Source organism: Daphnia carinata, chromosome 1 (assembly GCF_022539665.2).
Source record: "Daphnia carinata strain CSIRO-1 chromosome 1, CSIRO_AGI_Dcar_HiC_V3, whole genome shotgun sequence".
Lineage (NCBI taxonomy): Eukaryota > Metazoa > Arthropoda > Branchiopoda > Diplostraca > Daphniidae > Daphnia > Daphnia carinata.
In genome coordinates, this window is record NC_081331.1 from 8,858,992 (window position 1) to 8,882,870 (window position 23,879).

The following is a 23,879-nucleotide window of genomic DNA, read 5'->3' on the forward strand; positions in this document are numbered from 1 at the left end:
ACTATAGTCAACGGAGATCACAGAAAAAGCTAAAGATTTACCTCTGGTTGTTTCAGCAGGATTATAATGTACTTCGTCGTTGCGTCTAGAAATCACGGTCGTCAGTGGCAAACGAAACATGGAAAGGTAAAAGATTACAAAAGCCTCGCTCGCCAAAGTACTTGTTTCACTCATGCCTTGTTATGTCCTTGGGCCAGAGGACACATAAACGAAAGAAAAGCTATCGGAACTATTTTAGGGTTTATATGATCTTCTGTTTTCATAAGAGATGTATCGGAGAAATTCTAAAATCGGCAATGAAACATAATTGATCGTAGCAGGACTCGAACCTGCAATCTTCGGATCGAAGTCCGACGCCTTATCCATTAGGCCACACGACCGTTGAAATAACGATGTATTATTGGTCGAATTAAAAATTATCATCCCAGGGATCGCAACGTATTAAAACATGGCAGCGGTGGGATTCGAACCCACGCCCCCGAAGAGACTGGTGCCTTAAACCAGCGCCTTAGACCGCTCGGCCACGCTACCTTATTCCACTTAGCAGGCAGATGTTGACGGAGACGGAAATAACAAGTTTCATTACACTATGTGAATTGTGCTGCAAAATTGGCAATTAACAATTAGTATTTTTGTAGCATTAACTTGCTATACGCGCTTATCTATACAACATGCATGAAAGAGGGTTCACTATCCGTAATCGATATTATGTGGATGCAAATGAATTTATATATACAGATAGAGTTACACCCAAAGCAGGAATCATACCACTAGACCAATGAGCCACATGATGTTACGTTCTGTTTGTGACTTACGCATTTGACTGCTTTCTAACTTGTAATGTAATTTCTTTACTGGCCGACTTTATTTATCCTTATCCACATTGAATTTTAATAGTGATTAGATGCTTCATTTGACAATGCACTTCCTTCGAGCCGGAGTTGAACCAGCGACCTATGGATAACTAACTCTTAATCATAACGCTTGTCTCGTTTCTACAGTCCACCGCTCTACCAACTGAGCTATCGAAGGATGGGAATATATTTCGACGGGAAACATCAAACAATGACGTTTTTATGAATAGGCATAGTTAAGTAACCGAAAAATGATTGAGATCGAATAATCTTTCTTTAAATTAAATCATTCGTGGTTATTACCTGACATTTGTCGTCGACATTTCAAACGCTTGAATTTTTTAATCGCAATTACGGCATGACTGGTGTCAGTAAGAATTATTGTTTGTACAGAAAATTTTATGCTCTAAATTAGCCACTTTCAAGCACTTGCTCTACTAGCTGACTATTTCTTGCAATACGTCTGTCCTGGCTTCATGATTGGTTCATCTTAGGCCATCCATTGTCGTGAACACGTAAACAACTGAAGCAGTTTGATTTCTACGTCCTATATCTTGCGATCTTCTCGTTTAATATTTTCTGGCGTGGATCGCCAAGAGCTTACACTTTACACCTTAAATACCTTTCGTAAGGTGTCAAGGCGTAATTTGTCTGCTAGTCATTGTTTTTCCAGTGGTTCCATGGTGTAATGGTTAGCACTTCAGACTTTGACTCTGACAATCTGAGTTCGATTCTCAGTGGAACCTAATTTTTGGCCGTTTCGCTCTTTAAAATCCTATTCAGAGTCGATGACAAGTGGTAAAGATGATTTTTTGACAGGATCAGTGTTAAATTTGTCGAATGATAGGCTCATTGGTCTAGTAGTATGATACTCGCTTCGGGTGTGAGTGATCCCGGGTTCAATTCCCGGATGGGCCCACCATAACTCTTTTGTAACTGGTAGGTTTGCAAATAATGTTCAAGCTGTTTACGTAAGAATACTATAGTCAACGGAGATCACAGAGAAAGCTAAAGATTTACCTCTGGTTGTTTCAGCAGGATTATAATGTACTTCGTCGTTGCGTCTAGAAATCACGGTCGTCAGTGGCAAACGAAACATGGAAAGGTAAAAGTTTACAAAAGCCTCGCTCGCCAAAGTACTTGTTTCACTCATGCCTTGTTATGTCCTTGGGCCAGAGGACACACCTTGAAGCGAAGGTAGGGGAGCTATCGGAACTATTTCAGGGTTTATATGATCTTCTGTTTTCATAAGAGATGTATCGGAGAAATTCTAAAATCGGCAATGAAACATCATTGATCGTAGCAGGACTCGAACCTGCAATCTTCGGATCCGAAGTCCGACGCCTTATCCATTAGGCCACACGACCGTTGAAATAACGATGTATTATTGGTCGAATTAAAAATTATCATCCCAGGGATCGCAACGTATTAAAACATGGCAGCGGTGGGATTCGAACCCACGCCCCCGAAGAGACTGGTGCCTTAAACCAGCGCCTTAGACCGCTCGGCCACGCTACCTTATTCCACTTAGCAGGCAGATGTTGACGGAGACGGAAATAACAAGTTTCATTACACTATGTGAATTGTGCTGCAAAATTGGCAATTAACAATTAGTATTTTTGTAGCATTAACTTGCTATACGCGCTTATCTATACAACATGCATGAAAGAGGGTTCACTATCCGTAATCGATATTATGTGGATGCAAATGAATTTATATATACAGATAGAGTTATAACTGTTTGCATTAAAAGTATAATCTTGGGGCTCATCCGGGATTTGAACCCGGGGCCTCCTACACCCAAAGCAGGAATCATACCACTAGACCAATGAGCCAATAGATGTTACGTTCTGTTTGTGACTTACGCATTTGACTGCTTTCTAACTTGTAACGTAATTTCTTTACTGGCCGACTTTATTTATCCTTATCCACATTGAATTTTAATAGTGATTAGATGCTTCATTTGACAATGCACTTCCTTCGAGCCGGAGTTGAACCAGCGACCTATGGATAACTAACTCTTAATCATAACGCTTGTCTCGTTTCTACAGTCCACCGCTCTACCAACTGAGCTATCGAAGGATGGGAATATATTTCGACGGGAAACATCAAACAATGACGTTTTTATGAATAGGCATAGTTAAGTAACCGAAAAATGATTGAGATCGAATAATCTTTCTTTAAATTAAATCATTCGTGGTTATTACCTGACATTTGTCGTCGACATTTCAAACGCTTGAATTTTTTAATCGCAATTACGGCATGACTGGTGTCAGTAAGCATTATTGTTTGTACAGAAAATTTTATGCTCTAAATTAGCCACTTTCAAGCACTTGCTCTACTAGCTGACTATTTCTTGCAATACGTCTGTCCTGGCTTCATGATTGGTTCATCTTAGGCCATCCATTGTCGTGAACACGTAAACAACTGAAGCAGTTTGATTTCTACGTCCTATATCTTGCGATCTTCTCGTTTAATATTTTCTGGCGTGGATCGCCAAGAGCTTACACTTTACACCTTAAATACCTTTCGTAAGGTGTCAAGGCGTAATTGAAGCTGTCTGCTAGTCATTGTTTTTCCAGTGGTTCCATGGTGTAATGGTTAGCACTTCAGACTTTGACTCTGACAATCTGAGTTCGATTCTCAGTGGAACCTTATTTTTGGCCGTTTCGCTCTTTAAAATCCTATTCAGAGTCGATGACAAGTGGTAAAGATGATTTTTTGACAGGATCAGTGTTAAATTTGTCGAATGATAGGCTCATTGGTCTAGTAGTATGATACTTGCTTCGGGTGTAAGTGATCCCGGGTTCAATTCCCGGATGGGCCCACCATAACTCTTTTGTAACTGGTAGGTTTGCAAATAATGTTCAAGCTTTACGTAAGAATACTATAGTCAACGGAGATCACAGAGAAAGCTAAAGATTTACCTCTGGTTGTTTCAGCAGGATTATAATGTACTTCGTCGTTGCGTCTAGAAATCACGGTCGTCAGTGGCAAACGAAACATGGAAAGGTAAAAGTTTACAAAAGCCTCGCTCGCCAAAGTACTTGTTTCACTCATGCCTTGTTATGTCCTTGGGCCAGAGGACACACCTTGAAGCGAAGGTAGGGGAGCTATCGGAACTATTTCAGGGTTTATATGATCTTCTGTTTTCATAAGAGATGTATCGGAGAAATTCTAAAATCGGCAATGAAACATCATTGATCGTAGCAGGACTCGAACCTGCAATCTTCGGATCCGAAGTCCGACGCCTTATCCATTAGGCCACACGACCGTTGAAATAACGATGTATTATTGGTCGAATTAAAAATTATCATCCCAGGGATCGCAACGTATTACATGGCAGCGGTGGGATTCGAACCCACGCCCCCGAAGAGACTGGTGCCTTAAACCAGCGCCTTAGACCGCTCGGCCACGCTACCTTATTCCACTTAGCAGGCAGATGTTGACGGAGACGGAAATAACAAGTTTCATTACACTATGTGAATTGTGCTGCAAAATTGGCAATTAACAATTAGTATTTTTGTAGCATTAACTTGCTATACGCGCTTATCTATACAACATGCATGAAAGAGGGTTCACTATCCGTAATCGATATTATGTGGATGCAAATGAATTTATATATACAGATAGAGTTATAACTGTTTGCATTATATGAATAATCTTGGGGCTCATCCGGGATTTGAACCCGGGGCCTCCTACACCCAAAGCAGGAATCATACCACTAGACCAATGAGCCAATAGATGTTACGTTCTGTTTGTGACTTACGCATTTGACTGCTTTCTAACTTGTAACGTAATTTCTTTACTGGCCGACTTTATTTATCCTTATCCACATTGAATTTTAATAGTGATTAGATGCTTCATTTGACAATGCACTTCCTTCGAGCCGGAGTTGAACCAGCGACCTATGGATAACTAACTCTTAATCATAACGCTTGTCTCGTTTCTACAGTCCACCGCTCTACCAACTGAGCTATCGAAGGATGGGAATATATTTCGACGGGAAACATCAAACAATGACGTTTTTATGAATAGGCATAGTTAAGTAACCGAAAAATGATTGAGATCGAATAATCTTTCTTTAAATTAAATCATTCGTGGTTATTACCTGACATTTGTCGTCGACATTTCAAACGCTTGAATTTTTTAATCGCAATTACGGCATGACTGGTGTCAGTAAGCATTATTGTTTGTACAGAAAATTTTATGCTCTAAATTAGCCACTTTCAAGCACTTGCTCTACTAGCTGACTATTTCTTGCAATACGTCTGTCCTGGCTTCATGATTGGTTCATCTTAGGCCATCCATTGTCGTGAACACGTAAACAACTGAAGCAGTTTGATTTCTACGTCCTATATCTTGCGATCTTCTCGTTTAATATTTTCTGGCGTGGATCGCCAAGAGCTTACACTTTACACCTTAAATACCTTTCGTAAGGTGTCAAGGCGTAATTGAAGCTGTCTGCTAGTCATTGTTTTTCCAGTGGTTCCATGGTGTAATGGTTAGCACTTCAGACTTTGACTCTGACAATCTGAGTTCGATTCTCAGTGGAACCTTATTTTTGGCCGTTTCGCTCTTTAAAATCCTATTCAGAGTCGATGACAAGTGGTAAAGATGATTTTTTGACAGGATCAGTGTTAAATTTGTCGAATGATAGGGTCATTGGTCTAGTAGTATGATACTTGCTTCGGGTGTAAGTGGTACCGGGTTCAATTCCCGGATGAGCCCACCATAACTCTTTTGTAACTGGTAGGTTTGCAAATAATGTTCAAGCTGTTTACGTAAGAATACTATAGTCAACGGAGATCACAGAGAAAGCTAAAGATTTACCTCTGGTTGTTTCAGCAGGATTATAATGTACTTCGTCGTTGCGTCTAGAAATCACGGTCGTCAGTGGCAAACGAAACATGGAAAGGTAAAAGTTTACAAAAGCCTCGCTCGCCAAAGTACTTGTTTCACTCATGCCTTGTTATGTCCTTGGGCCAGAGGACACACCTTGAAGCGAAGGTAGGGGAGCTATCGGAACTATTTCAGGGTTTATATGATCTTCTGTTTTCATAAGAGATGTATCGGAGAAATTCTAAAATCGGCAATGAAGTGTCATTGATCGTAGCAGGACTCGAACCTGCAATCTTCGGATCCGAAGTCCGACGCCTTATCCATTAGGCCACACGACCGTTGAAATAACGATGTATTATTGGTCGAATTAAAAATTATCATCCCAGGGATCGCAACGTATTAAAACATGGCAGCGGTGGGATTCGAACCCACGCCCCCGAAGAGACTGGTGCCTTAAACCAGCGCCTTAGACCGCTCGGCCACGCTACCTTATTCCACTTAGCAGGCAGATGTTGACGGAGACGGAAATAACAAGTTTCATTACACTATGTGAATTGTGCTGCAAAATTGGCAATTAACAATTAGTATTTTTGTAGCATTAACTTGCTATACGCGCTTATCTATACAACATGCATGAAAGAGGGTTCACTATCCGTAATCGATATTATGTGGATGCAAATGAATTTATATATACAGATAGAGTTATAACTGTTTGCATTATATGAATAATTTAGGGCTCATCCGGGATTTGAACCCGGGGCCTCCTACACCCAAAGCAGGAATCATACCACTAGACCAATGAGCCAAATGATGTTACGTTCTGTTTGTGACTTACGCATTTGACTGCTTTCTAACTTGTAACGTAATTTCTTTACTGGCCGACTTTATTTATCCTTATCCACATTGAATTTTAATAGTGATTAGATGCTTCATTTGACAATGCACTTCCTTCGAGCCGGAGTTGAACCAGCGACCTATGGATAACTAACTCTTAATCATAACGCTTGTCTCGTTTCTACAGTCCACCGCTCTACCACCTGAGCTATCGAAGGATGGGAATATATTTCGACGGGAAACATCAAACAATGACGTTTTTATGAATAGGCATAGTTAAGTAACCGAAAAATGATTGAGATCGAATAATCTTTCTTTAAATTAAATCATTCGTGGTTATTACCTGACATTTGTCGTCGACATTTCAAACGCTTGAATTTTTTAATCGCAATTACGGCATGACTGGTGTCAGTAAGCATTATTGTTTGTACAGAAAATTTTATGCTCTAAATTAGCCACTTTCAAGCACTTGCTCTACTAGCTGACTATTTCTTGCAATACGTCTGTCCTGGCTTCATGATTGGTTCATCTTAGGCCATCCATTGTCGTGAACACGTAAACAACTGAAGCAGTTTGATTTCTACGTCCTATATCTTGCGATCTTCTCGTTTAATATTTTCTGGCGTGGATCGCCAAGAGCTTACACTTTACACCTTAAATACCTTTCGTAAGGTGTCAAGGCGTAATTGAAGCTGTCTGCTAGTCATTGTTTTTCCAGTGGTTCCATGGTGTAATGGTTAGCACTTCAGACTTTGACTCTGACAATCTGAGTTCGATTCTCAGTGGAACCTGAAATTTGGCCGTTTCGCTCTTTAAAATCCTATTCAGAGTCGATGACAAGTGGTAAAGATGATTTTTTGACAGGATCAGTGTTAAATTTGTCGAATGATAGGGTCATTGGTCTAGTAGTATGATACTTGCTTCGGGTGTAAGTGGTACCGGGTTCAATTCCCGGATGAGCCCACCATAACTCTTTTGTAACTGGTAGGTTTGCAAATAATGTTCAAGCTGTTTACGTAAGAATACTATAGTCAACGGAGATCACAGAGAAAGCTAAAGATTTACCTCTGGTTGTTTCAGCAGGATTATAATGTACTTCGTCGTTGCGTCTAGAAATCACGGTCGTCAGTGGCAAACGAAACATGGAAAGGTAAAAGTTTACAAAAGCCTCGCTCGCCAAAGTACTTGTTTCACTCATGCCTTGTTATGTCCTTGGGCCAGAGGACACACCTTGAAGCGAAGGTAGGGGAGCTATCGGAACTATTTCAGGGTTTATATGATCTTCTGTTTTCATAAGAGATGTATCGGAGAAATTCTAAAATCGGCAATGAAACATCATTGATCGTAGCAGGACTCGAACCTGCAATCTTCGGATCCGAAGTCCGACGCCTTATCCATTAGGCCACACGACCGTTGAAATAACGATGTATTATTGGTCGAATTAAAAATTATCATCCCAGGGATCGCAACGTATTAAAACATGGCAGCGGTGGGATTCGAACCCACGCCCCCGAAGAGACTGGTGCCTTAAACCAGCGCCTTAGACCGCTCGGCCACGCTACCTTATTCCACTTAGCAGGCAGATGTTGACGGAGACGGAAATAACAAGTTTCATTACACTATGTGAATTGTGCTGCAAAATTGGCAATTAACAATTAGTATTTTTGTAGCATTAACTTGCTATACGCGCTTATCTATACAACATGCATGAAAGAGGGTTCACTATCCGTAATCGATATTATGTGGATGCAAATGAATTTATATATACAGATAGAGTTATAACTGTTTGCATTATATGAATAATTTAGGGGCTCATCCGGGATTTGAACCCGGGGCCTCCTACACCCAAAGCAGGAATCATACCACTAGACCAATGAGCCACATGATGTTACGTTCTGTTTGTGACTTACGCATTTGACTGCTTTCTAACTTGTAACGTAATTTCTTTACTGGCCGACTTTATTTATCCTTATCCACATTGAATTTTAATAGTGATTAGATGCTTCATTTGACAATGCACTTCCTTCGAGCCGGAGTTGAACCAGCGACCTATGGATAACTAACTCTTAATCATAACGCTTGTCTCGAGTCTACAGTCCACCGCTCTACCAACTGAGCTATCGAAGGGTGGGAATATATTTCGACGGGAAACATCAAACAATGACGTTTTTATGAATAGGCATAGTTAAGTAACCGAAAAATGATTGAGATCGAATAATCTTTCTTTAAATTAAATCATTCGTGGTTATTACCTGACATTTGTCGTCGACATTTCAAACGCTTGAATTTTTTAATCGCAATTACGGCATGACTGGTGTCAGTAAGCATTATTGTTTGTACAGAAAATTTTATGCTCTAAATTAGCCACTTTCAAGCACTTGCTCTACTAGCTGACTATTTCTTGCAATACGTCTGTCCTGGCTTCATGATTGGTTCATCTTAGGCCATCCATTGTCGTGAACACGTAAACAACTGAAGCAGTTTGATTTCTACGTCCTATATCTTGCGATCTTCTCGTTTAATATTTTCTGGCGTGGATCGCCAAGAGCTTACACTTTACACCTTAAATACCTTTCGTAAGGTGTCAAGGCGTAATTGAAGCTGTCTGCTAGTCATTGTTTTTCCAGTGGTTCCATGGTGTAATGGTTAGCACTTCAGACTTTGACTCTGACAATCTGAGTTCGATTCTCAGTGGAACCTGAAATTTGGCCGTTTCGCTCTTTAAAATCCTATTCAGAGTCGATGACAAGTGGTAAAGATGATTTTTTGACAGGATCAGTGTTAAATTTGTCGAATGATAGGCTCATTGGTCTAGTAGTATGATACTCGCTTCGGGTGTGAGTGATCCCGGGTTCAATTCCCGGATGGGCCCACCATAACTCTTTTGTAACTGGTAGGTTTGCAAATAATGTTCAAGCTGTTTACGTAAGAATACTATAGTCAACGGAGATCACAGAGAAAGCTAAAGATTTACCTCTGGTTGTTTCAGCAGGATTATAATGTACTTCGTCGTTGCGTCTAGAAATCACGGTCGTCAGTGGCAAACGAAACATGGAAAGGTAAAAGTTTACAAAAGCCTCGCTCGCCAAAGTACTTGTTTCACTCATGCCTTGTTATGTCCTTGGGCCAGAGGACACACCTTGAAGCGAAGGTAGGGGAGCTATCGGAACTATTTCAGGGTTTATATGATCTTCTGTTTTCATAAGAGATGTATCGGAGAAATTCTAAAATCGGCAATGAAGTGTCATTGATCGTAGCAGGACTCGAACCTGCAATCTTCGGATCCGAAGTCCGACGCCTTATCCATTAGGCCACACGACCGTTGAAATAACGATGTATTATTGGTCGAATTAAAAATTATCATCCCAGGGATCGCAACGTATTAAAACATGGCAGCGGTGGGATTCGAACCCACGCCCCCGAAGAGACTGGTGCCTTAAACCAGCGCCTTAGACCGCTCGGCCACGCTACCTTATTCCACTTAGCAGGCAGATGTTGACGGAGACGGAAATAACAAGTTTCATTACACTATGTGAATTGTGCTGCAAAATTGGCAATTAACAATTAGTATTTTTGTAGCATTAACTTGCTATACGCGCTTATCTATACAACATGCATGAAAGAGGGTTCACTATCCGTAATCGATATTATGTGGATGCAAATGAATTTATATATACAGATAGAGTTATAACTGTTTGCATTATATGAATAATTTAGGGGCTCATCCGGGATTTGAACCCGGGGCCTCCTACACCCAAAGCAGGAATCATACCACTAGACCAATGAGCCACATGATGTTACGTTCTGTTTGTGACTTACGCATTTGACTGCTTTCTAACTTGTAACGTAATTTCTTTACTGGCCGACTTTATTTATCCTTATCCACATTGAATTTTAATAGTGATTAGATGCTTCATTTGACAATGCACTTCCTTCGAGCCGGAGTTGAACCAGCGACCTATGGATAACTAACTCTTAATCATAACGCTTGTCTCGTTTCTACAGTCCACCGCTCTACCAACTGAGCTATCGAAGGATGGGAATATATTTCGACGGGAAACATCAAACAATGACGTTTTTATGAATAGGCATAGTTAAGTAACCGAAAAATGATTGAGATCGAATAATCTTTCTTTAAATTAAATCATTCGTGGTTATTACCTGACATTTGTCGTCGACATTTCAAACGCTTGAATTTTTTAATCGCGATTACGGCATGACTGGTGTCAGTAAGCATTATTGTTTGTACAGAAAATTTTATGCTCTAAATTAGCCACTTTCAAGCACTTGCTCTACTAGCTGACTATTTCTTGCAATACGTCTGTCCTGGCTTCATGATTGGTTCATCTTAGGCCATCCATTGTCGTGAACACGTAAACAACTGAAGCAGTTTGATTTCTACGTCCTATATCTTGCGATCTTCTCGTTTAATATTTTCTGGCGTGGATCGCCAAGAGCTTACACTTTACACCTTAAATACCTTTCGTAAGGTGTCAAGGCGTAATTGAAGCTGTCTGCTAGTCATTGTTTTTCCAGTGGTTCCATGGTGTAATGGTTAGCACTTCAGACTTTGACTCTGACAATCTGAGTTCGATTCTCAGTGGAACCTTATTTTTGGCCGTTTCGCTCTTTAAAATCCTATTCAGAGTCGATGACAAGTGGTAAAGATGATTTTTTGACAGGATCAGTGTTAAATTTGTCGAATGATAGGCTCATTGGTCTAGTAGTATGATACTTGCTTCGGGTGTAAGTGATCCCGGGTTCAATTCCCGGATGGGCCCACCATAACTCTTTTGTAACTGGTAGGTTTGCAAATAATGTTCAAGCTGTTTACGTAAGAATACTATAGTCAACGGAGATCACAGAGAAAGCTAAAGATTTACCTCTGGTTGTTTCAGCAGGATTATAATGTACTTCGTCGTTGCGTCTAGAAATCACGGTCGTCAGTGGCAAACGAAACATGGAAAGGTAAAAGTTTACAAAAGCCTCGCTCGCCAAAGTACTTGTTTCACTCATGCCTTGTTATGTCCTTGGGCCAGAGGACACACCTTGAAGCGAAGGTAGGGGAGCTATCGGAACTATTTCAGGGTTTATATGATCTTCTGTTTTCATAAGAGATGTATCGGAGAAATTCTAAAATCGGCAATGAAACATCATTGATCGTAGCAGGACTCGAACCTGCAATCTTCGGATCCGAAGTCCGACGCCTTATCCATTAGGCCACACGACCGTTGAAATAACGATGTATTATTGGTCGAATTAAAAATTATCATCCCAGGGATCGCAACGTATTACATGGCAGCGGTGGGATTCGAACCCACGCCCCCGAAGAGACTGGTGCCTTAAACCAGCGCCTTAGACCGCTCGGCCACGCTACCTTATTCCACTTAGCAGGCAGATGTTGACGGAGACGGAAATAACAAGTTTCATTACACTATGTGAATTGTGCTGCAAAATTGGCAATTAACAATTAGTATTTTTGTAGCATTAACTTGCTATACGCGCTTATCTATACAACATGCATGAAAGAGGGTTCACTATCCGTAATCGATATTATGTGGATGCAAATGAATTTATATATACAGATAGAGTTATAACTGTTTGCATTATATGAATAATTTAGGGGCTCATCCGGGATTTGAACCCGGGGCCTCCTACACCCAAAGCAGGAATCATACCACTAGACCAATGAGCCACATGATGTTACGTTCTGTTTGTTTGTGACTTACGCATTTGACTGCTTTCTAACTTGTAACGTAATTTCTTTACTGGCCGACTTTATTTATCCTTATCCACATTGAATTTTAATAGTGATTAGATGCTTCATTTGACAATGCACTTCCTTCGAGCCGGAGTTGAACCAGCGACCTATGGATAACTAACTCTTAATCATAACGCTTGTCTCGTTTCTACAGTCCACCGCTCTACCAACTGAGCTATCGAAGGATGGGAATATATTTCGACGGGAAACATCAAACAATGACGTTTTTATGAATAGGCATAGTTAAGTAACCGAAAAATGATTGAGATCGAATAATCTTTCTTTAAATTAAATCATTCGTGGTTATTACCTGACATTTGTCGTCGACATTTCAAACGCTTGAATTTTTTAATCGCAATTACGGCATGACTGGTGTCAGTAAGCATTATTGTTTGTACAGAAAATTTTATGCTCTAAATTAGCCACTTTCAAGCACTTGCTCTACTAGCTGACTATTTCTTGCAATACGTCTGTCCTGGCTTCATGATTGGTTCATCTTAGGCCATCCATTGTCGTGAACACGTAAACAACTGAAGCAGTTTGATTTCTACGTCCTATATCTTGCGATCTTCTCGTTTAATATTTTCTGGCGTGGATCGCCAAGAGCTTACACTTTACACCTTAAATACCTTTCGTAAGGTGTCAAGGCGTAATTGAAGCTGTCTGCTAGTCATTGTTTTTCCAGTGGTTCCATGGTGTAATGGTTAGCACTTCAGACTTTGACTCTGACAATCTGAGTTCGATTCTCAGTGGAACCTTATTTTTGGCCGTTTCGCTCTTTAAAATCCTATTCAGAGTCGATGACAAGTGGTAAAGATGATTTTTTGACAGGATCAGTGTTAAATTTGTCGAATGATAGGCTCATTGGTCTAGTAGTATGATACTTGCTTCGGGTGTAAGTGGTACGGGGTTCAATTCCCGGATGAGCCCACCATAACTCTTTTGTAACTGGTAGTTTGCAAATAATGTTGCAAATAATGTTCAAGCTGTTTACGTAAGAATACTATAGTCAACGGAGATCACAGAGAAAGCTAAAGATTTACCTCTGGTTGTTTCAGCAGGATTATAATGTACTTCGTCGTTGCGTCTAGAAATCACGGTCGTCAGTGGCAAACGAAACATGGAAAGGTAAAAGTTTACAAAAGCCTCGCTCGCCAAAGTACTTGTTTCACTCATGCCTTGTTATGTCCTTGGGCCAGAGGACACACCTTGAAGCGAAGGTAGGGGAGCTATCGGAACTATTTCAGGGTTTATATGATCTTCTGTTTTCATAAGAGATGTATCGGAGAAATTCTAAAATCGGCAATGAAACATCATTGATCGTAGCAGGACTCGAACCTGCAATCTTCGGATCCGAAGTCCGACGCCTTATCCATTAGGCCACACGACCGTTGAAATAACGATGTATTATTGGTCGAATTAAAAATTATCATCCCAGGGATCGCAACGTATTAAAACATGGCAGCGGTGGGATTCGAACCCACGCCCCCGAAGAGACTGGTGCCTTAAACCAGCGCCTTAGACCGCTCGGCCACGCTACCTTATTCCACTTAGCAGGCAGATGTTGACGGAGACGGAAATAACAAGTTTCATTACACTATGTGAATTGTGCTGCAAAATTGGCAATTAACAATTAGTATTTTTGTAGCATTAACTTGCTATACGCGCTTATCTATACAACATGCATGAAAGAGGGTTCACTATCCGTAATCGATATTATGTGGATGCAAATGAATTTATATATACAGATAGAGTTATAACTGTTTGCATTATATGAATAATTTAGGGGCTCATCCGGGATTTGAACCCGGGGCCTCCTACACCCAAAGCAGGAATCATACCACTAGACCAATGAGCCACATGATGTTACGTTCTGTTTGTGACTTACGCATTTGACTGCTTTCTAACTTGTAACGTAATTTCTTTACTGGCCGACTTTATTTATCCTTATCCACATTGAATTTTAATTGATTAGATGCTTCATTTGACAATGCACTTCCTTCGAGCCGGAGTTGAACCAGCGACCTATGGATAACTAACTCTTAATCATAACGCTTGTCTCGTTTCTACAGTCCACCGCTCTACCAACTGAGCTATCGAAGGATGGGAATATATTTCGACGGGAAACATCAAACAATGACGTTTTTATGAATAGGCATAGTTAAGTAACCGAAAAATGATTGAGATCGAATAATCTTTCTTTAAATTAAATCATTCGTGGTTATTACCTGACATTTGTCGTCGACATTTCAAACGCTTGAATTTTTTTAATCGCAATTACGGCATGACTGGTGTCAGTAAGCATTATTGTTTGTACAGAAAATTTTATGCTCTAAATTAGCCACTTTCAAGCACTTGCTCTACTAGCTGACTATTTCTTGCAATACGTCTGTCCTGGCTTCATGATTGGTTCATCTTAGGCCATCCATTGTCGTGAACACGTAAACAACTGAAGCAGTTTGATTTCTACACGTCCTATATCTTGCGATCTTCTCGTTTAATATTTTCTGGCGTGGATCGCCAAGAGCTTACACTTTACACCTTAAATACCTTTCGTAAGGTGTCAAGGCGTAATTGAAGCTGTCTGCTAGTCATTGTTTTTCCAGTGGTTCCATGGTGTAATGGTTAGCACTTCAGACTTTGACTCTGACAATCTGAGTTCGATTCTCAGTGGAACCTTATTTTTGGCCGTTTCGCTCTTTAAAATCCTATTCAGAGTCGATGACAAGTGGTAAAGATGATTTTTTGACAGGATCAGTGTTAAATTTGTCGAATACTGGGTCATTGGTCTAGTAGTATGATACTTGCTTCGGGTGTAAGTGGTACCGGGTTCAACGATCGGATGGGCCCACCATAACTCTTTTGTAACTGGTAGGTTTGCAAATAATGTTCAAGCTGTTTACGTAAGAATACTATAGTCAACGGAGATCACAGAGAAAGCTAAAGATTTACCTCTGGTTGTTTCAGCAGTATTATAATGTACTTCGTCGTTGCGTCTAGAAATCACGGTCGTCAGTGGCAAACGAAACATGGAAAGGTAAAAGTTTACAAAAGCCTCGCTCGCCAAAGTACTTGTTTCACTCATGCCTTGTTATGTCCTTGGGCCAGAGGACACACCTTGAAGCGAAGGTAGGGGAGCTATCGGAACTATTTCAGGGTTTATATGATCTTCTGTTTTCATAAGAGATGTATCGGAGAAATTCTAAAATCGGCAATGAAACATCATTGATCGTAGCAGGACTCGAACCTGCAATCTTCGGATCCGAAGTCCGACGCCTTATCCATTAGGCCACACGACCGTTGAAATAACGATGTATTATTGGTCGAATTAAAAATTATCATCCCAGGGATCGCAACGTATTAAAACATGGCAGCGGTGGGATTCGAACCCACGCCCCCGAAGAGACTGGTGCCTTAAACCAGCGCCTTAGACCGCTCGGCCACGCTACCTTATTCCACTTAGCAGGCAGATGTTGACGGAGACGGAAATAACAAGTTTCATTACACTATGTGAATTGTGCTGCAAAATTGGCAATTAACAATTAGTATTTTTGTAGCATTAACTTGCTATACGCGCTTATCTATACAACATGCATGAAAGAGGGTTCACTATCCGTAATCGATATTATGTGGATGCAAATGAATTTATATATACAGATAGAGTTATAACTGTTTGCATTATATGAATAATCTTTTGGGGCTCATCCGGGATTTGAACCCGGGGCCTCCTACACCCAAAGCAGGAATCATACCACTAGACCAATGAGCCACATGATGTTACGTTCTGTTTGTGACTTACGCATTTGACTGCTTTCTAACTTGTAACGTAATTTCTTTACTGGCCGACTTTATTTATCCTTATCCACATTGAATTTTAATAGTGATTAGATGCTTCATTTGACAATGCACTTCCTTCGAGCCGGAGTTGAACCAGCGACCTATGGATAACTAACTCTTAATCATAACGCTTGTCTCGTTTCTACAGTCCACCGCTCTACCAACTGAGCTATCGAAGGATGGGAATATATTTCGACGGGAAACATCAAACAATGACGTTTTTATGAATAGGCATAGTTAAGTAACCGAAAAATGATTGAGATCGAATAATCTTTCTTTAAATTAAATCATTCGTGGTTATTACCTGACATTTGTCGTCGACATTTCAAACGCTTGAATTTTTTAATCGCAATTACGGCATGACTGGTGTCAGTAAGCATTATTGTTTGTACAGAAAATTTTATGCTCTAAATTAGCCACTTTCAAGCACTTGCTCTACTAGCTGACTATTTCTTGCAATACGTCTGTCCTGGCTTCATGATTGGTTCATCTTAGGCCATCCATTGTCGTGAACACGTAAACAACTGAAGCAGTTTGATTTCTACGTCCTATATCTTGCGATCTTCTCGTTTAATATTTTCTGGCGTGGATCGCCAAGAGCTTACACTTTACACCTTAAATACCTTTCGTAAGGTGTCAAGGCGTAATTGAAGCTGTCTGCTAGTCATTGTTTTTCCAGTGGTTCCATGGTGTAATGGTTAGCACTTCAGACTTTGACTCTGACAATCTGAGTTCGATTCTCAGTGGAACCTTATTTTTGGCCGTTTCGCTCTTTAAAATCCTATTCAGAGTCGATGACAAGTGGTAAAGATGATTTTTTGACAGGATCAGTGTTAAATTTGTCAAATATCGGCTCATTGGTCTAGTAGTATGATACTTGCTTCGGGTGTAAGTGGTCCCGGGTTCAACTCCCGGATGAGCCCTCCATAACTCTTTTGTAACTGGTAGGTTTGCAAATAATGTTCAAGCTGTTTACGTAAGAATACTATAGTCAACGGAGATCACAGAGAAAGCTAAAGATTTACCTCTGGTTGTTTCAGCAGGATTATAATGTACTTCGTCGTTGCGTCTAGAAATCACGGTCGTCAGTGGCAAACGAAACATGGAAAGGTAAAAGTTTACAAAAGCCTCGCTCGCCAAAGTACTTGTTTCACTCATGCCTTGTTATGTCCTTGGGCCAGAGGACACACCTTGAAGCGAAGGTAGGGGAGCTATCGGAACTATTTCAGGGTTTATATGATCTTCTGTTTTCATAAGAGATGTATCGGAGAAATTCTAAAATCGGCAATGAAGTGTCATTGATCGTAGCAGGACTCGAACCTGCAATCTTCGGATCCGAAGTCCGACGCCTTATCCATTAGGCCACACGACCGTTGAAATAACGATGTATTATTGGTCGAATTAAAAATTATCATCCCAGGGATCGCAACGTATTAAAACATGGCAGCGGTGGGATTCGAACCCACGCCCCCGAAGAGACTGGTGCCTTAAACCAGCGCCTTAGACCGCTCGGCCACGCTACCTTATTCCACTTAGCAGGCAGATGTTGACGGAGACGGAAATAACAAGTTTCATTACACTATGTGAATTGTGCTGCAAAATTGGCAATTAACAATTAGTATTTTTGTAGCATTAACTTGCTATACGCGCTTATCTATACAACATGCATGAAAGAGGGTTCACTATCCGTAATCGATATTATGTGGATGCAAATGAATTTATATATACAGATAGAGTTATAACTGTTTGCATTATATGAATAATTTAGGGGCTCATCCGGGATTTGAACCCGGGGCCTCCTACACCCAAAGCAGGAATCATACCACTAGACCAATGAGCCACATGATGTTACGTTCTGTTTGTGACTTACGCATTTGACTGCTTTCTAACTTGTAACGTAATTTCTTTACTGGCCGACTTTATTTATCCTTATCCACATTGAATTTTAATAGTGATTAGATGCTTCATTTGACAATGCACTTCCTTCGAGCCGGAGTTGAACCAGCGACCTATGGATAACTAACTCTTAATCATAACGCTTGTCTCGTTTCTACAGTCCACCGCTCTACCAACTGAGCTATCGAAGGATGGGAATATATTTCGACGGGAAACATCAAACAATGACGTTTTTATGAATAGGCATAGTTAAGTAACCGAAAAATGATTGAGATCGAATAATCTTTCTTTAAATTAAATCATTCGTGGTTATTACCTGACATTTGTCGTCGACATTTAAAACGCTTGAATTTTTTAATCGCAATTACGGCATGACTGGTGTCAGTAAGCATTATTGTTTGTACAGAAAATTTTATGCTCTAAATTAGCCACTTTCAAGCACTTGCTCTACTAGCTGACTATTTCTTGCAATACGTCTGTCCTGGCTTCATGATTGGTTCATCTTAGGCCATCCATTGTCGTGAACACGTAAACAACTGAAGCAGTTTGATTTCTACGTCCTATATCTTGCGATCTTCTCGTTTAATATTTTCTGGCGTGGATCGCCAAGAGCTTACACTTTACACCTTAAATACCTTTCGTAAGGTGTCAAGGCGTAATTGAAGCTGTCTGCTAGTCATTGTTTTTCCAGTGGTTCCATGGTGTAATGGTTAGCACTTCAGACTTTGACTCTGACAATCTGAGTTCGATTCTCAGTGGAACCTAATTTTTGGCCGTTTCGCTCTTTAAAATCCTATTCAGAGTCGATGACAAGTGGTAAAGATGATTTTTTGACAGGATCAGTGTTAAATTTGTCGAATGATAGGCTCATTGGTCTAGTAGTATGATACTTGCTTCGGGTGTAAGTGATCCCGGGTTCAATTCCCGGATGGGCCCACCATAACTCTTTTGTAACTGGTAGGTTTGCAAATAATGTTCAAGCTGTTTACGTAAGAATACTATAGTCAACGGAGATCACAGAGAAAGCTAAAGATTTACCTCTGGTTGTTTCAGCAGGATTATAATGTACTTCGTCGTTGCGTCTAGAAATCACGGTCGTCAGTGGCAAACGAAACATGGAAAGGTAAAAGTTTACAAAAGCCTCGCTCGCCAAAGTACTTGTTTCACTCATGCCTTGTTATGTCCTTGGGCCAGAGGACACACCTTGAAGCGAAGGTAGGGGAGCTATCGGAACTATTTCAGGGTTTATATGATCTTCTGTTTTCATAAGAGATGTATCGGAGAAATTCTAAAATCGGCAATGAAACATCATTGATCGTAGCAGGACTCGAACCTGCAATCTTCGGATCCGAAGTCCGACGCCTTATCCATTAGGCCACACGACCGTTGAAATAACGATGTATTATTGGTCGAATTAAAAATTATCATCCCAGGGATCGCAACGTATTAAATGGCAGCGGTGGGATTCGAACCCACGCCCCCGAAGAGACTGGTGCCTTAAACCAGCGCCTTAGACCGCTCGGCCACGCTACCTTATTCCACTTAGCAGGCAGATGTTGACGGAGACGGAAATAACAAGTTTCATTACACTATGTGAATTGTGCTGCAAAATTGGCAATTAACAATTAGTATTTTTGTAGCATTAACTTGCTATACGCGCTTATCTATACAACATGCATGAAAGAGGGTTCACTATCCGTAATCGATATTATGTGGATGCAAATGAATTTATATATACAGATAGAGTTATAACTGTTTGCATTATATGAATAATTTTGGGGCTCATCCGGGATTTGAATCCGGGGCCTCGTCCTACAACCAAAGCAGGAATCATACCACTAGACCAATGAGCAACATGATGTTACGTTCTGTTTGTGACTTACGCATTTGACTGCTTTCTAACTTGTAACGTAATTTCTTTACTGGCCGACTTTATTTATCCTTATCCACATTGAATTTTAATAGTGATTAGATGCTTCATTTGACAATGCACTTCCTTCGAGCCGGAGTTGAACCAGCGACCTATGGATAACTAACTCTTAATCATAACGCTTGTCTCGTTTCTACAGTCCACCGCTCTACCAACTGAGCTATCGAAGGATGGGAATATATTTCGACGGGAAACATCAAACAATGACGTTTTTATGAATAGGCATAGTTAAGTAACCGAAAAATGATTGAGATCGAATAATCTTTCTTTAAATTAAATCATTCGTGGTTATTACCTGACATTTGTCGTCGACATTTAAAACGCTTGAATTTTTTAATCGCAATTACGGCATGACTGGTGTCAGTAAGCATTATTGTTTGTACAGAAAATTTTATGCTCTAAATTAGCCACTTTCAAGCACTTGCTCTACTAGCTGACTATTTCTTGCAATACGTCTGTCCTGGCTTCATGATTCTTCTTCTTCTTCTTCTTCTTCTTCTTCTTCTTCTTCTTCTTCTTCTTCTTCTTCTTCTTCTTCTTCGACGAACGCGAAGCCGATTTCTCTTTTCAATTAGATTGGGAACGTATTCCCTCATCCAACGGTTCCAGAAATGCGTGACGATTTCTTGCGATTGATTCCATCGTTTTTTTGCTTAGCGGCTCGGAATCTGTGACGGTGTCGTAATGGATGGCCGGATTGGCTCTGCCATATAAGAAGTGGTTTGGGGTGAGCGCTTCCAGATCATTGGGATCGACACTTATGTAGGTAAGTGGGCGAGCATTGAGCAAGGCTTCGACCCCTGTCATCACGGTGATTGGACTTCTTCCGTGACGGTTCGCTCATGTAGAATTGCGCGGAGAGCGGTTTTGGCCGACTTGATGAGATTTTCCCAAGTCCTTCTTCTTCTTCTTCTTCTTCTTCAACCCGCGCCGCAGGTTGGGCATGGTAACGAGCACGACATCGTCAATTGCCAAATTTCGACGAACGCGAAGCCGATTTCTCTTTTCAATTAGATTGGGAACGTATTCCCTCATCCAACGGTTCCAGAAATGCGTGACGATTTCTTGCGATTGATTCCATCGTTTTTTTGCTTAGCGGCTCGGAATCTGTGACGGTGTCGTAATGGATGGCCGGATTGGCTCTGCCATATAAGAAGTGGTTTGGGGTGAGCGCTTCCAGATCATTGGGATCGACACTTATGTAGGTAAGTGGGCGAGCATTGAGCAAGGCTTCGACCCCTGTCATCACGGTGATTAGGACTTCTTCCGTGACGGTTCGCTCATGTAGAATTGCGCGGAGAGCGGTTTTGGCCGACTTGATGAGATTTTCCCAAGTCCTTCTTCTTCTTCTTCTTCTTCTTCAACCCGCGCCGCAGGTTGGGCATGGTAACGAGCACGACATCGTCAATTGCCAAATTTCGACGAACGCGAAGCCGATTTCTCTTTTCAATTAGATTGGGAACGTATTCCCTCATCCAACGGTTCCAGAAATGCGTGACGATTTCTTGCGATTGATTCCATCGTTTTTTTGCTTAGCGGCTCGGAATCTGTGACGGTGTCGTAATGGATGGCCGGATTGGCTCTGCCATATAAGAAGTGGTTTGGGGTGAGCGCTTCCAGATCATTGGGATCGACACTTATGTAGGTAAGTGGGCGAGCATTGAGCAAGGCTTCGACCCCTGTCATCACGGTGATTAGGACTTCTTCCGTGACGGTTCGCTCATGTAGAATTGCGCGGAGAGCGGTTTTGGCCGACTTGATGAGATTTTCCCAAGTCCTTCTTCTTCTTCTTCTTCTTCTTCAACCCGCGCCGCAGGTTGGGCATGGTAACGAGCACGACATCGTCAATTGCCAAATTTCGACGAACGCGAAGCCGATTTCTCTTTTCAATTAGATTGGGAACGTATTCCCTCATCCAACGGTTCCAGAAATGCGTGACGATTTCTTGCGATTGATTCCATCGTTTTTTTGCTTAGCGGCTCGGAATCTGTGACGGTGTCGTAATGGATGGCCGGATTGGCTCTGCCATATAAGAAGTGGTTTGGGGTGAGCGCTTCCAGATCATTGGGATCGACACTTATGTAGGTAAGTGGGCGAGCATTGAGCAAGGCTTCGACCCCTGTCATCACGGTGATTAGGACTTCTTCCGTGACGGTTCGCTCATGTAGAATTGCGCGGAGAGCGGTTTTGGCCGACTTGATGAGATTTTCCCAAGTCCTTCTTCTTCTTCTTCTTCTTCTTCAACCCGCGCCGCAGGTTGGGCATGGTAACGAGCACGACATCGTCAATTGCCAAATTTCGACGAACGCGAAGCCGATTTCTCTTTTCAATTAGATTGGGAACGTATTCCCTCATCCAACGGTTCCAGAAATGCGTGACGATTTCTTGCGATTGATTCCATCGTTTTTTTGCTTAGCGGCTCGGAATCTGTGACGGTGTCGTAATGGATGGCCGGATTGGCTCTGCCATATAAGAAGTGGTTTGGGGTGAGCGCTTCCAGATCATTGGGATCGACACTTATGTAGGTAAGTGGGCGAGCATTGAGCAAGGCTTCGACCCCTGTCATCACGGTGATTAGGACTTCTTCCGTGACGGTTCGCTCATGTAGAATTGCGCGGAGAGCGGTTTTGGCCGACTTGATGAGATTTTCCCAAGTCCTTCTTCTTCTTCTTCTTCTTCTTCAACCCGCGCCGCAGGTTGGGCATGGTAACGAGCACGACATCGTCAATTGCCAAATTTCGACGAACGCGAAGCCGATTTCTCTTTTCAATTAGATTGGGAACGTATTCCCTCATCCAACGGTTCCAGAAATGCGTGACGATTTCTTGCGATTGATTCCATCGTTTTTTTGCTTAGCGGCTCGGAATCTGTGACGGTGTCGTAATGGATGGCCGGATTGGCTCTGCCATATAAGAAGTGGTTTGGGGTGAGCGCTTCCAGATCATTGGGATCGACACTTATGTAGGTAAGTGGGCGAGCATTGAGCAAGGCTTCGACCCCTGTCATCACGGTGATTAGGACTTCTTCCGTGACGGTTCGCTCATGTAGAATTGCGCGGAGAGCGGTTTTGGCCGACTTGATGAGATTTTCCCAACTCCTTCTTCTTCTTCTTCTTCTTCTTCTTCAACCCGCGCCGCAGGTTGGGCATGGTAACGAGCACGACATCGTCAATTGCCAAATTTCGACGAACGCGAAGCCGATTTCTCTTTTCAATTAGATTGGGAACGTATTCCCTCATCCAACGGTTCCAGAAATGCGTGACGATTTCTTGCGATTGATTCCATCGTTTTTTTGCTTAGCGGCTCGGAATCTGTGACGGTGTCGTAATGGATGGCCGGATTGGCTCTGCCATATAAGAAGTGGTTTGGGGTGAGCGCTTCCAGATCATTGGGATCGACACTTATGTAGGTAAGTGGGCGAGCATTGAGCAAGGCTTCGACCCCTGTCATCACGGTGATTAGGACTTCTTCCGTGACGGTTCGCTCATGTAGAATTGCGCGGAGAGCGGTTTTGGCCGACTTGATGAGATTTTCCCAAGTCCTTCTTCTTCTTCTTCTTCTTCTTCAACCCGCGCCGCAGGTTGGGCATGGTAACGAGCACGACATCGTCAATTGCCAAATTTCGACGAACGCGAAGCCGATTTCTCTTTTCAATTAGATTGGGAACGTATTCCCTCATCCAACGGTTCCAGAAATGCGTGACGATTTCTTGCGATTGATTCCATCGTTTTTTTGCTTAGCGGCTCGGAATCTGTGACGGTGTCGTAATGGATGGCCGGATTGGCTCTGCCATATAAGAAGTGGTTTGGGGTGAGCGCTTCCAGATCATTGGGATCGACACTTATGTAGGTAAGTGGGCGAGCATTGAGCAAGGCTTCGACCCCTGTCATCACGGTGATTAGGACTTCTTCCGTGACGGTTCGCTC

The 23,879-nt window shown here is 41.7% G+C and overlaps 57 non-coding genes across 57 annotated transcripts; 16 read left to right on the forward strand and 41 right to left on the reverse strand.

Annotated features, from left to right (window-relative positions):
• Positions 1 to 449: 449 nt before the first annotated feature.
• Positions 450 to 531, reverse strand: Trnal-aag (transfer RNA leucine (anticodon AAG)). Its single transcript has one exon. It is a non-coding gene; the product is annotated as a tRNA-Leu (tRNA).
• Positions 532 to 926: 395 nt separating this feature from the next.
• Positions 927 to 1,032, reverse strand: Trnay-gua (transfer RNA tyrosine (anticodon GUA)). Its single transcript has 2 exons — positions 996 to 1,032; positions 927 to 962 (listed from the first exon to the last, which is right to left on the reverse strand). It is a non-coding gene; the product is annotated as a tRNA-Tyr (tRNA).
• Positions 1,033 to 1,528: 496 nt separating this feature from the next.
• Trnaq-uug (transfer RNA glutamine (anticodon UUG)) lies at positions 1,529 to 1,600 on the forward strand. Its single transcript has one exon. It is a non-coding gene; the product is annotated as a tRNA-Gln (tRNA).
• A 100-nt stretch (positions 1,601 to 1,700) lies between these two features.
• Positions 1,701 to 1,772, forward strand: Trnap-cgg (transfer RNA proline (anticodon CGG)). The gene has a single exon. It is a non-coding gene; the product is annotated as a tRNA-Pro (tRNA).
• A 376-nt stretch (positions 1,773 to 2,148) lies between these two features.
• On the reverse strand, positions 2,149 to 2,221 carry Trnar-ucg (transfer RNA arginine (anticodon UCG)). Its single transcript has one exon. It is a non-coding gene; the product is annotated as a tRNA-Arg (tRNA).
• A 69-nt stretch (positions 2,222 to 2,290) lies between these two features.
• On the reverse strand, positions 2,291 to 2,372 carry Trnal-aag (transfer RNA leucine (anticodon AAG)). The gene has a single exon. It is a non-coding gene; the product is annotated as a tRNA-Leu (tRNA).
• A 245-nt stretch (positions 2,373 to 2,617) lies between these two features.
• Positions 2,618 to 2,689, reverse strand: Trnap-ugg (transfer RNA proline (anticodon UGG)). The gene has a single exon. It is a non-coding gene; the product is annotated as a tRNA-Pro (tRNA).
• Positions 2,690 to 2,830: 141 nt separating this feature from the next.
• Trnay-gua (transfer RNA tyrosine (anticodon GUA)) lies at positions 2,831 to 2,936 on the reverse strand. The gene is made up of 2 exons: positions 2,900 to 2,936; positions 2,831 to 2,866 (listed from the first exon to the last, which is right to left on the reverse strand). It is a non-coding gene; the product is annotated as a tRNA-Tyr (tRNA).
• A 501-nt stretch (positions 2,937 to 3,437) lies between these two features.
• Trnaq-uug (transfer RNA glutamine (anticodon UUG)) lies at positions 3,438 to 3,509 on the forward strand. Its single transcript has one exon. It is a non-coding gene; the product is annotated as a tRNA-Gln (tRNA).
• Positions 3,510 to 3,609: 100 nt separating this feature from the next.
• Trnap-cgg (transfer RNA proline (anticodon CGG)) lies at positions 3,610 to 3,681 on the forward strand. The gene has a single exon. It is a non-coding gene; the product is annotated as a tRNA-Pro (tRNA).
• Positions 3,682 to 4,055: 374 nt separating this feature from the next.
• Trnar-ucg (transfer RNA arginine (anticodon UCG)) lies at positions 4,056 to 4,128 on the reverse strand. Its single transcript has one exon. It is a non-coding gene; the product is annotated as a tRNA-Arg (tRNA).
• A 66-nt stretch (positions 4,129 to 4,194) lies between these two features.
• On the reverse strand, positions 4,195 to 4,276 carry Trnal-aag (transfer RNA leucine (anticodon AAG)). The gene has a single exon. It is a non-coding gene; the product is annotated as a tRNA-Leu (tRNA).
• Positions 4,277 to 4,521: 245 nt separating this feature from the next.
• On the reverse strand, positions 4,522 to 4,593 carry Trnap-ugg (transfer RNA proline (anticodon UGG)). Its single transcript has one exon. It is a non-coding gene; the product is annotated as a tRNA-Pro (tRNA).
• A 141-nt stretch (positions 4,594 to 4,734) lies between these two features.
• Trnay-gua (transfer RNA tyrosine (anticodon GUA)) lies at positions 4,735 to 4,840 on the reverse strand. The gene is made up of 2 exons: positions 4,804 to 4,840; positions 4,735 to 4,770 (listed from the first exon to the last, which is right to left on the reverse strand). It is a non-coding gene; the product is annotated as a tRNA-Tyr (tRNA).
• A 501-nt stretch (positions 4,841 to 5,341) lies between these two features.
• Positions 5,342 to 5,413, forward strand: Trnaq-uug (transfer RNA glutamine (anticodon UUG)). Its single transcript has one exon. It is a non-coding gene; the product is annotated as a tRNA-Gln (tRNA).
• Positions 5,414 to 5,961: 548 nt separating this feature from the next.
• On the reverse strand, positions 5,962 to 6,034 carry Trnar-ucg (transfer RNA arginine (anticodon UCG)). Its single transcript has one exon. It is a non-coding gene; the product is annotated as a tRNA-Arg (tRNA).
• A 69-nt stretch (positions 6,035 to 6,103) lies between these two features.
• Positions 6,104 to 6,185, reverse strand: Trnal-aag (transfer RNA leucine (anticodon AAG)). Its single transcript has one exon. It is a non-coding gene; the product is annotated as a tRNA-Leu (tRNA).
• Positions 6,186 to 6,429: 244 nt separating this feature from the next.
• Trnap-ugg (transfer RNA proline (anticodon UGG)) lies at positions 6,430 to 6,501 on the reverse strand. Its single transcript has one exon. It is a non-coding gene; the product is annotated as a tRNA-Pro (tRNA).
• A 141-nt stretch (positions 6,502 to 6,642) lies between these two features.
• On the reverse strand, positions 6,643 to 6,748 carry Trnay-gua (transfer RNA tyrosine (anticodon GUA)). Its single transcript has 2 exons — positions 6,712 to 6,748; positions 6,643 to 6,678 (listed from the first exon to the last, which is right to left on the reverse strand). It is a non-coding gene; the product is annotated as a tRNA-Tyr (tRNA).
• A 501-nt stretch (positions 6,749 to 7,249) lies between these two features.
• On the forward strand, positions 7,250 to 7,321 carry Trnaq-uug (transfer RNA glutamine (anticodon UUG)). The gene has a single exon. It is a non-coding gene; the product is annotated as a tRNA-Gln (tRNA).
• A 548-nt stretch (positions 7,322 to 7,869) lies between these two features.
• On the reverse strand, positions 7,870 to 7,942 carry Trnar-ucg (transfer RNA arginine (anticodon UCG)). Its single transcript has one exon. It is a non-coding gene; the product is annotated as a tRNA-Arg (tRNA).
• A 69-nt stretch (positions 7,943 to 8,011) lies between these two features.
• Positions 8,012 to 8,093, reverse strand: Trnal-aag (transfer RNA leucine (anticodon AAG)). Its single transcript has one exon. It is a non-coding gene; the product is annotated as a tRNA-Leu (tRNA).
• Positions 8,094 to 8,338: 245 nt separating this feature from the next.
• Trnap-ugg (transfer RNA proline (anticodon UGG)) lies at positions 8,339 to 8,410 on the reverse strand. Its single transcript has one exon. It is a non-coding gene; the product is annotated as a tRNA-Pro (tRNA).
• Positions 8,411 to 8,551: 141 nt separating this feature from the next.
• Positions 8,552 to 8,657, reverse strand: Trnay-gua (transfer RNA tyrosine (anticodon GUA)). Its single transcript has 2 exons — positions 8,621 to 8,657; positions 8,552 to 8,587 (listed from the first exon to the last, which is right to left on the reverse strand). It is a non-coding gene; the product is annotated as a tRNA-Tyr (tRNA).
• A 501-nt stretch (positions 8,658 to 9,158) lies between these two features.
• On the forward strand, positions 9,159 to 9,230 carry Trnaq-uug (transfer RNA glutamine (anticodon UUG)). The gene has a single exon. It is a non-coding gene; the product is annotated as a tRNA-Gln (tRNA).
• Positions 9,231 to 9,330: 100 nt separating this feature from the next.
• On the forward strand, positions 9,331 to 9,402 carry Trnap-cgg (transfer RNA proline (anticodon CGG)). The gene has a single exon. It is a non-coding gene; the product is annotated as a tRNA-Pro (tRNA).
• Positions 9,403 to 9,778: 376 nt separating this feature from the next.
• Trnar-ucg (transfer RNA arginine (anticodon UCG)) lies at positions 9,779 to 9,851 on the reverse strand. Its single transcript has one exon. It is a non-coding gene; the product is annotated as a tRNA-Arg (tRNA).
• Positions 9,852 to 9,920: 69 nt separating this feature from the next.
• Positions 9,921 to 10,002, reverse strand: Trnal-aag (transfer RNA leucine (anticodon AAG)). The gene has a single exon. It is a non-coding gene; the product is annotated as a tRNA-Leu (tRNA).
• A 245-nt stretch (positions 10,003 to 10,247) lies between these two features.
• Positions 10,248 to 10,319, reverse strand: Trnap-ugg (transfer RNA proline (anticodon UGG)). The gene has a single exon. It is a non-coding gene; the product is annotated as a tRNA-Pro (tRNA).
• A 141-nt stretch (positions 10,320 to 10,460) lies between these two features.
• Trnay-gua (transfer RNA tyrosine (anticodon GUA)) lies at positions 10,461 to 10,566 on the reverse strand. The gene is made up of 2 exons: positions 10,530 to 10,566; positions 10,461 to 10,496 (listed from the first exon to the last, which is right to left on the reverse strand). It is a non-coding gene; the product is annotated as a tRNA-Tyr (tRNA).
• A 501-nt stretch (positions 10,567 to 11,067) lies between these two features.
• On the forward strand, positions 11,068 to 11,139 carry Trnaq-uug (transfer RNA glutamine (anticodon UUG)). Its single transcript has one exon. It is a non-coding gene; the product is annotated as a tRNA-Gln (tRNA).
• A 100-nt stretch (positions 11,140 to 11,239) lies between these two features.
• Positions 11,240 to 11,311, forward strand: Trnap-cgg (transfer RNA proline (anticodon CGG)). Its single transcript has one exon. It is a non-coding gene; the product is annotated as a tRNA-Pro (tRNA).
• Positions 11,312 to 11,687: 376 nt separating this feature from the next.
• On the reverse strand, positions 11,688 to 11,760 carry Trnar-ucg (transfer RNA arginine (anticodon UCG)). Its single transcript has one exon. It is a non-coding gene; the product is annotated as a tRNA-Arg (tRNA).
• A 66-nt stretch (positions 11,761 to 11,826) lies between these two features.
• Trnal-aag (transfer RNA leucine (anticodon AAG)) lies at positions 11,827 to 11,908 on the reverse strand. Its single transcript has one exon. It is a non-coding gene; the product is annotated as a tRNA-Leu (tRNA).
• A 245-nt stretch (positions 11,909 to 12,153) lies between these two features.
• Positions 12,154 to 12,225, reverse strand: Trnap-ugg (transfer RNA proline (anticodon UGG)). The gene has a single exon. It is a non-coding gene; the product is annotated as a tRNA-Pro (tRNA).
• Positions 12,226 to 12,370: 145 nt separating this feature from the next.
• Positions 12,371 to 12,476, reverse strand: Trnay-gua (transfer RNA tyrosine (anticodon GUA)). The gene is made up of 2 exons: positions 12,440 to 12,476; positions 12,371 to 12,406 (listed from the first exon to the last, which is right to left on the reverse strand). It is a non-coding gene; the product is annotated as a tRNA-Tyr (tRNA).
• Positions 12,477 to 12,977: 501 nt separating this feature from the next.
• On the forward strand, positions 12,978 to 13,049 carry Trnaq-uug (transfer RNA glutamine (anticodon UUG)). Its single transcript has one exon. It is a non-coding gene; the product is annotated as a tRNA-Gln (tRNA).
• Positions 13,050 to 13,608: 559 nt separating this feature from the next.
• Positions 13,609 to 13,681, reverse strand: Trnar-ucg (transfer RNA arginine (anticodon UCG)). The gene has a single exon. It is a non-coding gene; the product is annotated as a tRNA-Arg (tRNA).
• Positions 13,682 to 13,750: 69 nt separating this feature from the next.
• Trnal-aag (transfer RNA leucine (anticodon AAG)) lies at positions 13,751 to 13,832 on the reverse strand. Its single transcript has one exon. It is a non-coding gene; the product is annotated as a tRNA-Leu (tRNA).
• A 245-nt stretch (positions 13,833 to 14,077) lies between these two features.
• Trnap-ugg (transfer RNA proline (anticodon UGG)) lies at positions 14,078 to 14,149 on the reverse strand. The gene has a single exon. It is a non-coding gene; the product is annotated as a tRNA-Pro (tRNA).
• Positions 14,150 to 14,288: 139 nt separating this feature from the next.
• Trnay-gua (transfer RNA tyrosine (anticodon GUA)) lies at positions 14,289 to 14,394 on the reverse strand. Its single transcript has 2 exons — positions 14,358 to 14,394; positions 14,289 to 14,324 (listed from the first exon to the last, which is right to left on the reverse strand). It is a non-coding gene; the product is annotated as a tRNA-Tyr (tRNA).
• A 504-nt stretch (positions 14,395 to 14,898) lies between these two features.
• Trnaq-uug (transfer RNA glutamine (anticodon UUG)) lies at positions 14,899 to 14,970 on the forward strand. Its single transcript has one exon. It is a non-coding gene; the product is annotated as a tRNA-Gln (tRNA).
• Positions 14,971 to 15,517: 547 nt separating this feature from the next.
• On the reverse strand, positions 15,518 to 15,590 carry Trnar-ucg (transfer RNA arginine (anticodon UCG)). The gene has a single exon. It is a non-coding gene; the product is annotated as a tRNA-Arg (tRNA).
• A 69-nt stretch (positions 15,591 to 15,659) lies between these two features.
• On the reverse strand, positions 15,660 to 15,741 carry Trnal-aag (transfer RNA leucine (anticodon AAG)). The gene has a single exon. It is a non-coding gene; the product is annotated as a tRNA-Leu (tRNA).
• Positions 15,742 to 15,988: 247 nt separating this feature from the next.
• On the reverse strand, positions 15,989 to 16,060 carry Trnap-ugg (transfer RNA proline (anticodon UGG)). Its single transcript has one exon. It is a non-coding gene; the product is annotated as a tRNA-Pro (tRNA).
• A 141-nt stretch (positions 16,061 to 16,201) lies between these two features.
• Trnay-gua (transfer RNA tyrosine (anticodon GUA)) lies at positions 16,202 to 16,307 on the reverse strand. The gene is made up of 2 exons: positions 16,271 to 16,307; positions 16,202 to 16,237 (listed from the first exon to the last, which is right to left on the reverse strand). It is a non-coding gene; the product is annotated as a tRNA-Tyr (tRNA).
• A 501-nt stretch (positions 16,308 to 16,808) lies between these two features.
• Trnaq-uug (transfer RNA glutamine (anticodon UUG)) lies at positions 16,809 to 16,880 on the forward strand. Its single transcript has one exon. It is a non-coding gene; the product is annotated as a tRNA-Gln (tRNA).
• A 99-nt stretch (positions 16,881 to 16,979) lies between these two features.
• Trnap-cgg (transfer RNA proline (anticodon CGG)) lies at positions 16,980 to 17,051 on the forward strand. Its single transcript has one exon. It is a non-coding gene; the product is annotated as a tRNA-Pro (tRNA).
• Positions 17,052 to 17,427: 376 nt separating this feature from the next.
• Trnar-ucg (transfer RNA arginine (anticodon UCG)) lies at positions 17,428 to 17,500 on the reverse strand. Its single transcript has one exon. It is a non-coding gene; the product is annotated as a tRNA-Arg (tRNA).
• Positions 17,501 to 17,569: 69 nt separating this feature from the next.
• Positions 17,570 to 17,651, reverse strand: Trnal-aag (transfer RNA leucine (anticodon AAG)). The gene has a single exon. It is a non-coding gene; the product is annotated as a tRNA-Leu (tRNA).
• A 245-nt stretch (positions 17,652 to 17,896) lies between these two features.
• On the reverse strand, positions 17,897 to 17,968 carry Trnap-ugg (transfer RNA proline (anticodon UGG)). Its single transcript has one exon. It is a non-coding gene; the product is annotated as a tRNA-Pro (tRNA).
• Positions 17,969 to 18,109: 141 nt separating this feature from the next.
• Positions 18,110 to 18,215, reverse strand: Trnay-gua (transfer RNA tyrosine (anticodon GUA)). Its single transcript has 2 exons — positions 18,179 to 18,215; positions 18,110 to 18,145 (listed from the first exon to the last, which is right to left on the reverse strand). It is a non-coding gene; the product is annotated as a tRNA-Tyr (tRNA).
• A 501-nt stretch (positions 18,216 to 18,716) lies between these two features.
• On the forward strand, positions 18,717 to 18,788 carry Trnaq-uug (transfer RNA glutamine (anticodon UUG)). Its single transcript has one exon. It is a non-coding gene; the product is annotated as a tRNA-Gln (tRNA).
• A 100-nt stretch (positions 18,789 to 18,888) lies between these two features.
• On the forward strand, positions 18,889 to 18,960 carry Trnap-cgg (transfer RNA proline (anticodon CGG)). The gene has a single exon. It is a non-coding gene; the product is annotated as a tRNA-Pro (tRNA).
• A 376-nt stretch (positions 18,961 to 19,336) lies between these two features.
• Positions 19,337 to 19,409, reverse strand: Trnar-ucg (transfer RNA arginine (anticodon UCG)). Its single transcript has one exon. It is a non-coding gene; the product is annotated as a tRNA-Arg (tRNA).
• Positions 19,410 to 19,475: 66 nt separating this feature from the next.
• On the reverse strand, positions 19,476 to 19,557 carry Trnal-aag (transfer RNA leucine (anticodon AAG)). Its single transcript has one exon. It is a non-coding gene; the product is annotated as a tRNA-Leu (tRNA).
• Positions 19,558 to 20,018: 461 nt separating this feature from the next.
• Trnay-gua (transfer RNA tyrosine (anticodon GUA)) lies at positions 20,019 to 20,124 on the reverse strand. Its single transcript has 2 exons — positions 20,088 to 20,124; positions 20,019 to 20,054 (listed from the first exon to the last, which is right to left on the reverse strand). It is a non-coding gene; the product is annotated as a tRNA-Tyr (tRNA).
• Between the last annotated feature and the right edge of the window lie 3,755 nt (positions 20,125 to 23,879).